Below are 10,120 nucleotides of genomic sequence, written 5' to 3'. Positions count from 1 at the left end.
TGTTGCTTTTAGCCTTTCGTGCATTAGTACGTTTTCTGCCATTAAGTCATGCATTATTGTGTTGACTGTCATATTGCAGTTGTGTGATAAATTCAACTACAAAAAGAAGTACATCTGTGAAAGATATTGTTTTGTTATATTGAGCTGTTTTAAAGAACCGTGCTATGATGCATTTGTTTTTACATTTTTGCCGTACTTTGAGACCACTGACCGTTTCATTTTTGTTATACTATGAGAGTTTTACATGCAGATCAATCTTCAATCTTCAGATGTCGTGATTAGGAAAACGTTGATTGGTAGATGATATTTATTTTAGAAGTTGTAAGGCTAACAAAAAACTACAATGTACAAAAAACTGCTATGAAAATATGAAATATGTAATATATAATGTTCTTTTCAATGACGGATTATTACGTTTTGATATATTCAGTTGTTTTACGATCGTGCTGTGATGGTGTTTGCTTTTCAACTGTTGAACTAGGGTCAGTGTCATTTTCAGTTGCCCCTGGGACAGATATATGCCTTTTCTACCTTTAGATATAGGCGTGTTCACTTCATTTATTCTTTGGGAACTCATCACTAATTCAACAAACTCTTCTGTATCCTTACCAGGTTATTAATTTCATTTAAAGTTCCTCGCGAAAACGGGTAATATAATTTCATTAGCGGTGTCGTGGTAAATCTGTCCGCTTAAATACACTAATTTTTCAGTTCCACAACGGCCCCACCAATGATAATACTGGAATCAGACCGCTCCTCGCCGTTAAAGCAACAATAATATATGCTAATCTTCTTTCAATAATGTCTATAAATGTCTATAAACACCATTTTTTCACAATATTGTAGGAACCGCTCGAAAACGTGAACACTTCCAAAACCACTACAGTACCATCCCTTCTATGTATCTTTATCTGTTTCGTTTTGTCGCGTTGGCGTGCGTACCAAGACAACAAACAAAACTTTCAAAATTTTGTTATGGTGCCAGGACTACACAAAGAAACGTGTTGCATAAACCACAAGCAAGCAAACGCAACATCATGAAACACGAAAATTAACCCAAGTTAGCACCAAATTAGCCACCATAGATGAACCAACGACAGCCTTTACACCTGACGACATGCTGAAATTATTACGTATATAAGAATTGAAACATCATGCAAAATATTTGAAGACAATTTTCAGATGTTATCATCGACGAAATAAATTTATTTTAACGGGTTGGATACGAAAAGCTTTTTAAAATTATATATACATCATTTGACATTTTCGCAGCAATGCTTTTCGCATGTAATAATCATGTTATTTTTAAGTGACGATAAAATCCGAAGAACATAAAATGTGAATAAATGCAAGGATCATAACGTCCCTCTAATCACCTAACAACTCGTTTTGTAGATTCGCATTAACACTTGTTTTTAAATTTAGCTCAATATCATGAATATATGCATGTATGGAGACAAAATGTGTAGGAGCATGCTTTGAGGCGGACAGACAAAAAATGTGTCATTTTCAAATGAGGCATACATAATTGGCGTTAAAACAGTAGGAAATCAAGGTTAATTAATATCATGAGAACTGAACTCTTTATATAAAATAATAATTGGTTAAATACATTGTACTTGTGAAAAGGAATAGGAATGACAAAATGCATTTTTTTTTCAGATGACATTGACATTTATTCTGTTGAAAAATTTTTTCAACTGTCCCGGGTCACTGTGACCTTGACCTTTGACCTACCGATATCAACATCAACATCAACAGGTGTCATCTGCTTGTCATAATCAACACCTCTATCAAGTTTCGTGATCCCAGGCCTCAAGTTATCGCCCGGAAACCGTTTAATTTTTCTGGGTCACTGTAACCTGGACCTTTGACCTCCTGATCTCAAAATCAATAGGGGTCATTTGCAGATCATGTCCAATCTTTCTACCAACATTCATGATCATAGAAGCAAGCATTCTTGAGTTATCATCTGGAAATCGTAGACCTGTTCTTAGTAACTGTGTCCATTACCTTTGACCTACTGACCTCGTGATCGTAGGCCGAAGCGGTAACAAATTATCGTCCAGAAACTGTTTCTGGGCACTCTAACATTGACCTTTGCCCTTCTAAATCAAAATCAATGAGGGTAATCTGCTGGCCATGACCAACCATCCTGTCAAGTTTCGTGATTAATGGTTCAAGCGTTCTCAAGTTATCGTCCGGAAACCGTGTAAGTGTTCTTGGTCAATGTGACCTTAACCTTTGATCTACTGGTGTCAAAATCAATAGAGGTCATTTGCTGGTCATGATCAGCCTCCCTACCAACTTTCATGATCTTAGGCCCAATCATTCTTGAGTTATCATCTGGAAACCTTAGACCTGTTCTTGGTCAATGTGACCTTTACCTTTGACCTACTGACCTCATAATCAAAAGGAGTCATTTGCTGGTTATGATCAACCTCCGTATTAAGTTTCGTGATTCTAGGCTTAACCGTTTTTACGTTATCGTCCAGAAACTGTTTACCTGTTCCGGGTCATGTGACCTTGAAGTTTGACCTACTAAACTCAAAATCAGTGAAGACATCTGCTGGTCATGTTCAACCTTCCTATAAAGTTTCTGATCTTAGGCTCAAGCGTTCTCAAGTTATCGTCCGGAAACCGTTTAACTGTTCCGGGTCACTGTGACCTTGACCTTCGACCTATTAACCTCACAATCTATAGGGGTCATTTGCTGGTAATGATCAACCTGTCTCATAAGTTTCGTGACTCTAGGCTAAAGCATTTTTAAGTTAGCGTCCAGAAACTGTTAAAATGTTCCGGGTCACTGTTATCCTGACCTTTGACCTACTAATCGCAAAATCAATAGGGGTTATTTGCTGGTTATGACCAACCTCTCTATTAACATTCATGATCCTAGGCCCAAGCATTCTTGAGTTATCATCCGGAAACCGATTGGTCAACATACCTACCGACCTACCAATAGACCGATCTGCAAAACAATATACCCCTCCTTCTTCAAAGGGTGGAGGTGGCGGGGGGAATAAAAATTGGGTTTCACAACCCATAAGCACGTCCTTTACTACTTATTACATCGTTTTTTCTAAAGGATTGCTGAACGAAACTATTCATAAACCAACTTAAAATTTACATTTCTATGACAAACTGATTAATAACTTCCTCCGACATACACTTCGCATAAAATGTTGGGACATTTACTGCCAATTTCAGAATAGCGCGCAGATTCAGTGTTTGCATCGTACACATTTAGTCACTGACTGATATCGATTTTCTTATCACGAGTGGCTAATTTTGTAACCGTCATTTACATAAACTCCGCCCAAGATGCGAGTCAAGTTAAACTGAAAAGTCTGTCATAAATGTATTTATGGTTTTTAAAATAGATGATATTACAGTTTTTAGCCGTATCTCAGACTCAGTTTCAAAACGTGCACTCGGACTGATTACATTATGTCTGTAAAACTGAACTTGATTAACGTCACATTCTCCCGATCATTTCACGTACACATTATAAGTATTTTTTTCCTGTCACCGATGTACATCGATTCCCTTGTGACAAGTCGATAAAAAATAATGTGTATTTTTATCGCTTGGTCGGGGATCTACGTTTACAATAGTAAATCATAGCCTGACGGACATCACTTTTCACATTAAAAATTATATACATGTATTTAGTTTAAGGAAGTGTCTAGGGGTACGGATCCGTACCTCTAGAATCTGAAAACATAAATTCCCTGTTTACATACATTACTCAAGTTATAAAGGTAATAGCTCTAAGCATTTCTGTGTGTTTGGTAATCAAGCAAACATGCGATTCTGAAGACATGCTTGAATAAACTGGATTTTTTTTCATACATTGAACATGTAGTTAGGTCCTACTTATCAACGATTCAACTTTCGGTCATGTAGCATGGAGTTAAAAACCTTAAGTGCTGGGCTCCTTCATTTGGCTTTAATAGCAAATTGAAACTCGTTTCGGAATTCATGACTAAGTAAGTCTCCTTGCCAAGAAACTTACTCACGACGGAAATTTATTTTCTTGGATTTAACGCCAGATTTCAACAGTTCTTCTTTGATGTCGGGCGGTTATTTTACTTAATTAAGCATCGCTCATAGGAAGAAACCAGTACTAGACTCTCGTCTTTGTAAGAAACTGCCAACTTTCTCACATAAAGAAATATGGTCGGTAGGAAGGCTCGAACCCGTGCCCCCACCCTAATCAGTGAGAGGTTACAGTGCATTCAAGACAACGACTAACCGCTCGACTACAGGAGCAGTAAAACGATGGATGGGTACCACAATTCGGATTCTAGACATCACACGGCAGAAGTCGACACAGAACTCTCAAGTTGATTAAGGGCGACGGAATCGACTGACAGCTTAGTCTTATCTCTACTTTTTTCCGTTTGACTTAAGTATTCATGACATCGCATTCCACAAGTCTTCTGCATTCAGAAATAATTTGACGGATTTCTGTGAAATAATGTATATTTTTCATATTGAAAACTTTTCCAATGAAATTCTAATCGATGCCGGCCCTTTGCTTTGGTATTTTACAGATTATGTCGTAAATACAAAATAGATTCTATAGATCTTAAGTGTCCCAAAAGATTTTTTTATTTAAAACTGTGATAGTAAAATTGCAGCGTTTGTAAAAGGCGATCTTGTTTATAATTTGCTTGTCACAAATGCTAGTTTTTAACGATCGTACCATCTGACCATGATATGCATTTAATCAGAATCACATGTGCTTTTTTTTTTAGCTTAAAATCATAACTATAATTTTTCTATCGTAAGCTCGGCTGACTTCGACAATTCTCGGCGTCAAACTTGGAAAGATCGAAATAAACAGCATCAAGGCAACCTAAATTAACCCACTTGAAACCTGGAAGACTGGATGTGGTAATCAGACTCAGACGGAGGTATAATTATAGTGACCACATCACTTTGTATTTTTTACCGACAATCGGATTACATCGCATCGTAGGAAAGGAATGCATTTTAGTTTTTTTTTTTAAAAATGGCTGCGTGTTTATCTGCACCATTTAGTTATTTTTGAAGCAAAACCGAAAATAAAAAAACAACAAAAAAAACAAGACTGCACGCGATTTACTCGGTCGCACTCAGCGCGCGTTGCGCTCTTTACAGAATGTGTAGAAGAAAGGAATTACCGTATGAACAAAACTTAGTGCTATAATATAACAGTGACCTGAACGCATGTTCAACAGAGTGACATCAGTCATAATTGGCACGCTAAAATAGCAATCAACATGACATGTAAACTGTACAATAAAGCTTTTTATTACAAAATCTAGTGCATGATCTTACTAGGTTTCTATTCTCCGTGTAACAAGAACGAAATGAAACAAGCTGCGCTCTTAAATTACCCTGCTAAATTTCTATAATGAACTTGTCCATCTTTCAATTTGGACAGTACCATTAACTGTTAAAAGGGGCGCTTACAAAAAAGATACTGACTGAAAGGCGAACAGTGCAGACCATGATCAGACTACACGGACGTGCAGGCTGATCTTGGTCTGCAGTGGTCGCAGGCAGAAGCACTTGCCACAATCAGGCTAAAGGTTGAAATAGAAGAAAGGCATTATACATACATGTACTATGTATTACCAGACGTTCACGATTCTAGGGACAAAACTTTCAGTTGTATTTTAACAAAATACTGCATGTAATTCTAAATAAATATTGCCGAGTTTGTTTTCTCACATTTGAAAGCAAAATGGGTAAACGAACCTTATAGTTCAATGTGGAAGACAACATCGATAATAAGCGGTATTTTCTGCGTTTGAAAAAAATCCATGACCGACATCCGTGGATATAATACGAAGACTAGATACATCAATTAAAAATTAATACATGATACCAACTGTGTTGTATTTCGTCGAGAGTTGCTATAAATACAAATTATACACATAAATGTCGGCCTTCAGACAGTTCAGACCTATAATGTCAATAGTTTTTGTGCTGCGTACGTGTACATGCACATGTATGTATATATTGTAATGATTATGCAGGGTTATCCTGAATTCTAACACGATCCGATTTATTTTCCTATTAAGGTGAAGAAGGTGTAATTCAGCGACGTCTGGCGGAACGCCAAACGTTACGCTTCGCAACGTCGCGACATTACGTTCTATTAAGAAACAAAATGGCGCCGAGCGATGCGAGAGGGCGATACACCGGCCGTTTTTCGTATTTTCCTTTTCTTTCTTTATTTATTTTTTTTTTTTTCATTCTCGGCTGGATAATCTTGGTGGTTAAAGGTACCAAATAAAGACGAATAAAAAAATAAATCTTTAAAAAAGACTACACATTTTGAAATATACTACTAAACATTACAATAGCCGTGCAAAATTCGTTTGAAGTCAAAACATGTGCAGAAAAACGTTTTTCTTTTTATATTTTCTTTGGCTGACATGGGTGGTTTTTTGTCCTACTTTCGTTTTTATTGCTTTTCCGTAATCGGGGATCACGTGATTTTAAAATTCATTCAAACGAATATCCCGTTTAAAGACGCACCACTTGCAGAAAATAACTGTATTTTTTGTATTTCCTTGATGGTAATTATACTTGATTTGCGTGAAAAATATGAGATATACAACATTTTTAGTTTCAAATTGACAGTTTCTTATATAAGGTCTATATTCTTAATACTATGCTGAAAAAAGATTGACTGAATACATTTGCGTATGAAGTTTTAAAAACATTTATTTCGGAAGGGCCTAAATTGTAACCCGAAAACTTGTAGTGTAGCTGTTTATTACCTGTATTATAAGAATGATTTTCATGAAGTTTTTGTGAGTTAAAAAAATGTTGAATTCCCTATGTTTGTAAACATTATCGTTGGTGTTTGCATCTATTCATAAATTATAGCCTCGTTTCAGTGCATTCTTCCGGGGAAAAAACGAAGATGCGCGACGGGTTCGCACATACTTAAATGTCTTTTCTATATGATAATGGGTACAGGCTTGAGAATTATGAAAGGCAAGTCAAAATTCTTATATATTTTGAAGACTGCTGATGTGTGTAAATTTTATTTATCAATCAGAAATTTTATATCATTGCTGTATAACATACAGCCAAAGCAGTTATCAAACGCATAATAAAAATGAAAAATTATGAAAAACTTTAAAATTTGAGGTTTGTGTTTTGTTTCGTATTGTAGGTAGAAATGATTTACCGACAACTTAACTGTTATTGTTTCCGAACTTCCTAACGGTATCAACTTGCTCAACATTTATTACTGACAACATCTCTGTAGCAGATTTGATTAGATGCAGTAGTTCCAAAAGATAAATTATAGCAAAAGCAAGTAAATTGGCGGTCGCTCAGTCCCGAATATGTTACAACTTTACATCCTGCATATTATTCCTACATGGTTTCATGTCTCTATCATTTTTTAAAATTAAATGTAACAAAAATCTTGAAGCACTTAATGAGATACATGCGACACAATTTTATGTATATTTTCGACTACGTCAATGGCCGTAACACCGGTCTGACTGTGTGAGATCAAATTAAAACATTATATACTCATAAGGTAATACTGATAACAATCCTGTGAGGTTTGATTACTCCGGGTCAATACTTTCTTAGATATGTCAGACACTATTTCGGACTGACGGACGGACGGGCGAGGGGAACACTAATTGCCCCGACCAAACATAAGTTGGATAGGACACATAAAAAGATATATTTCATATTGTTACATTCTCTATGCAAAGAAATTTACCATCAGTTGCACCGTATATTATACTTAAAACACATCTTGAAATATGTCCTAACATTTCATGCGAAACAATAATGTACGGCTTTCTTTTCACCACGGAATACAATGAAAATTCAGATTATTTCCGACCGAATATTTGTATATGTACGTGTATATACACTGGCTTAATTGTGTTTTGTCTCGCAATTGTACAGTAGGTAACTTGAAAATTACCACATCTATTCACGTGATAAAGACAACTATGAAATATAATGATTTGGAAATACAAGAATGAAAGTATGTTTTAGAAAATATTAGATTTTTTTTTAAAACGGAATGGCTAAATATCTACTTGCAAACAGCATACACAGTTTTAGTAATAAAACGTTTGCGTAACGTCGGGAAAATGCACAACGTCAAACGCCGCCCATAGCGCCATTTGAGGCCTTATCATTTTTTGCGACTTCGTAGCTCGAAAACGAAGTCGGTAGTCAAGGACTTTTTTTTCGTTATTTTGCTGAGAAATGCCTTTAAAATAATTGTGTAAATTTTTAAAAATCTATGGACCAGTAAATGCATGCTCCCAATTTATACAAGAAACGTCATTTCCGTAGAGGTCAGATTTTGGAACAACACATGCTAAGATTTATGGTTACAACTTAATTAATCGGAAAGAGTCAGCCTCAAACTTATCACTTAACAAACTCGCGTGCAGTCAGTGTCGCTGTGGGCTAACATTTATCTGGTAGACGTGTATTTCATTGATTTATCAAATGATTTTCTTATGACTTTTTATGTTTGAAAAATGCACGAGAAAATGGGGGTAGGGTAAAATTTATGACAATACTGCGAAAACGAAGTCGGTGACCCCTGATTTTTATTTGCTCATTTTACAGTAAAATAAATTTATAAGATAATATTAGTTTTTTAAAAAATTCTATGGACCAGTTTTTGCACACTACTTAATCATTCCGCACGAAAATAATAATCTCATAGAAAGATTTTGGCATGATTTTTGCATAAAATAAGCATTCCTTCAGCGAATAGAGGGAGTATGTATTTGAAAATTACATCACCGTGTAGGTTTCGACTGGCATATTATATAAAATGGAACAAAAATACTTTTTAAATAAAATGAATGCCCCGAGACTAAATTAATCGCCAGGAAAACGGCAACGTCACAACTATTTCCGACTAGGCTTAAAGGTGAATTTTCGACGTCATTTGCGTAAAAAGTGTGCATTTGATCTTTTCAATAATTGTACATCGGGTGAAGATCAACTTTTGCTGTTATCTACGTATGTTATCTAGGATGTAAATTGTTTTTGAAAATATTAAACAACAATTCACTGTTCTGACGTCACAATTATTACGTCATAGCGTCAAACGGCGTAGCGGCGCGCTAGAAAAGAAACCGATTGAAAACGGGCAAATATTTAATGAATGCGGACATTGATGTACTTTAAAGTCCTTGGTAACGTGTTAGAATCGAAATAATATATCTCATTTAGTGATTTGCTCTTGAATAAATCATTGTTTGTAGTTCAGATGCGTATTATTATATCACTCGGGCTGCGCCCTCGTGATATAATTCCTTCGCATCTGAACTCCAAACAATGATTTATTCAGCGACAAATCACCGGTGAGATATATTATTTCTTAAATAAACTCCCGTAATATTTCACTTTCGTAACTAACACTTTACGAGGTTGATTTCCACTGCGACCGATAAAAATATTTATCCTACCCTCATATAAGATATAGCGCAATATCGGCCTGCCTAATAAACTTTGCTTTATCTAGTCAGTGTCAAGATATCACTTTTGCGGGAACTTTTGAAATCACTTATTTTATCAAAATTTTGCATTTAAATCATCACCATTGTATTGGAAATGTCTGAACTTGGAAAATGAGTGGTCAAATCAAAGGTTTTTATCCTGAAACAAAAAAGTTATTGCTATTTTTCACTTTTACAGCACTTAAGCCGAAAATTTTGAACACATTTTTTTTTTCCGAATTTTTCACTGAAACTGTTATCATTGTATTGGAAATGTTCTAACTAAGAAAATAAGTGGTAAAATCAAAAGTTTTTATCCAGAAACAAAAAAGTTATTGCATTTTTTCAATTTTCCACAAACTGAATTACACTAGCAAACGTCATACTATATGACGTCAAGTCTGCACGCTGTTGCTCTTTCCAACGACTTTTTCCTAATTTTCTGAACAGGTAGGATAAATAGAATATTAGATTACTGTCTGAATAAATTTAAATTTATTAGGCTCATCTACGAAAAAATATAAGGCTCGGCAGACCCTCGCCTAATATATTTTCTTCAACTCGCCTAATAAATTTAAGTTTATCAGACAGTAACCTAATATTCTCTTTACGTCTGG

The sequence above is a fragment of the Mercenaria mercenaria genome, unplaced genomic scaffold (assembly GCF_021730395.1).
Source record: "Mercenaria mercenaria strain notata unplaced genomic scaffold, MADL_Memer_1 contig_746, whole genome shotgun sequence".
Classification (NCBI taxonomy): domain Eukaryota; kingdom Metazoa; phylum Mollusca; class Bivalvia; order Venerida; family Veneridae; genus Mercenaria; species Mercenaria mercenaria.
This window is presented reverse-complemented; position numbering follows the sequence as displayed.